Raw genomic sequence first — 2583 nt, 5'->3', positions numbered from 1 at the left:
TCAGAGACGAGCTGCGATATGCATGACCACTGACTGCAGGTGATTAGAGACAAGAGGGAGAGAGAGAGACAGAGACAGAGAGAGGATGAAAAAGAGATAGTGGGGGATGGATGAGAGAGAGAGAGAGAGAGAGAGGAGGGAGAGAGATAGTGGGGGATGGATGAGAGAGAGAGAGAGAGAGAGAGAGAGAGAGAGAGAGAGAGAGAGAGAGAGAGAGAGAGAGAGAGAGAGAGAGAGAGAGAGAGAGAGAGAGAGAGAGAGAGAGAGAGAGAGCAAGAGAGAGAGAGAGAGAGAGAGAGAGAGAGAGAGAGAGAGAGAGAGAGAGAGAGAGAGAGAGAGAGAGAGAGAGAGGCAGAGGGGAAAAGAGGGGGATGGAGGAAGAGAGAGGAAAAAAGAGGAAGGTATGCTGTACCAGTTCAGCTAGCAGTGACTGAGATACAGCATAAGTGAAGCATAACAGTGACTGGAGGATTCACCTGGAGCCTTGACTACACTGTTTTCCATGAACAAACACACACAATATTACAAACTAAAACACACATAAATCTTGCAAAATACATTATTTCATCATTGGGGTGTGAGAGACAGAAATGGGGATCGAGGAGAAGAAAGAGGGAGTGAGATGAGGATGGAGGGTGAAAGACAAGAGGGGGGGGGGGTAATTTTACCCCTAAGTGGAGATTGTGATGGAATGGAACCTTGGGCAGGGGAGAGGCAACGGAATAGTTATCTGGAAAATTTAACAAGCAACATCAATGAAAACATGGCATTATAGTTAGATCCCAAGTCAAAATGCATCAATATTACAAACTATAACACACAGAAATCTTGCAATATATATAATTTTTTCATTGGGGTGTGAGAGACAGAAATGGGGATCAAGGAGAGGAAATAGGGAGTGAGATGGGGGATGTAGGGCGAAAGACAAGAGGAGGAGGGGGCAGAGAGCATGAAAGTGCCAGAGACAGTTGGTGCCATCTCCACTTCTGGACGACTGCCATCAGGTTTTAATCCCCAGTGGAGAATATAAGGCCTGTTTATCAGCTCTAACCCCCATTCATCAGCTTTCACAACCAATAAACACAGCTACAACCCCCACAACCAATACCGCCCACAGCTCCCGACAAATCCCATGAAACTATTATCTTACGTTAACCCACTACCGTATAGTCTTGCCCTCCCACTTAAACATCCTCAACATATCCCTAAAAATATAATCTATCATCTCAAACATACACACACACATACAATACCAGTCAAAAGTTTGGACACACCTACTCATTCATGGATCTTTCTTTATTTGTTAAAACATGTTTACATTGTAGAAAAATAGTGAAGACATCAAAACTATGAAATAACACATACGGAATCATGTAGAAACCGATAAAGTGTTAAACAAATGGCGTTGGACCGCTGAGTGAAGGAAAAGCAGCCAACAAGTGCTCAGCATATGTGGGAACCCCTTGAAAAATGTTGGAAAAGCATTCCAGGGGAAGCTGGTTGAAAGAATTTCAAGAGTGTGCAAAGCTGTCATCAAGGCAAAGGGTGTTTTCTTTAAAGCATCTAAAATATCAAATATATTTTGATTTGTTTGACACTTTTTTGGTTACTACATTATTCCATGTGTGTTATTTCATAGTTTTGATGTCTTCACTATTATTGTAGAAAATAGTCAAATAAATAAAAGCCCCTTGAATGAGTAGCTGTGTCCAAACTTTTGACTGGTATTGTACATATACACAAACACACCTTTTTACATCTTACCCACACACCACAGTCCAGTGCCATCATCATCTGCTCCATCATCATCCGCTCTAGCGCAGTGTCCTTCACGGGCTGCCATCCCTGACCCTGGCCCTGCATGTGTGCAGATGAGAGGGACAGATCCTGGGCTCGTATCCCGCGGTGCCGCCGACCACTCAGCCGTGAAGGCTTGGCCACAGACTGAGCCTGTTGCCTTGGCGATGCTGGAACGCAGAGCCACTAGGTTGGACCCAAAGCACCGGGGCGTATCTCAATAGTCTAATGTGGCTTCCTCTCCAAGCCTCCTCTCCCCTTCATCTGCACTGATCTGCAAAGGCAGAGAAGGTGACAGCACCACGGTGGGACTATACCTACCGGGAATTCACTTCCACCTGTCCAGTTCGTTCATGTTAGTACAGATTAAGGGAAGGAGACAAGGGCTAGGCAGACATTTTAGACCATTGAGATGACGGAAAAAGGAAATCTCACACTGCTCTTGATAGTATCACTGATCTTTAATAAGCTTAACGTATCGGCCTCACGTCCTTCGCCAGAGTTTTTAAAAATTAGCACCCTCAAGTAGACCTAGCCCCACCCACATCCGTTCCACGCATCGAATGGGGTTGGCGGAGAAGGAAAAAGAAATCAGTGCTGCCAAATATAACAATATGCATTTCATAAATATTTGAATAAAGTGTGTAAACATATTAAACAAACCACAATGAGGACATAGACGTACCGAGCAAGACCATTGAGATGCAGCCACAGTGTCCCAAACTACGGGGCACATCCTCCCGAAGGTTAAGGTTAGGGTTAGGTTTAGAATAAGGGTTAAGGTTA

The sequence above is a fragment of the Oncorhynchus gorbuscha genome, linkage group LG13, assembly GCF_021184085.1.
Source record: "Oncorhynchus gorbuscha isolate QuinsamMale2020 ecotype Even-year linkage group LG13, OgorEven_v1.0, whole genome shotgun sequence".
Classification (NCBI taxonomy): domain Eukaryota; kingdom Metazoa; phylum Chordata; class Actinopteri; order Salmoniformes; family Salmonidae; genus Oncorhynchus; species Oncorhynchus gorbuscha.
Note: the sequence above shows the minus strand (reverse complement) of the source record.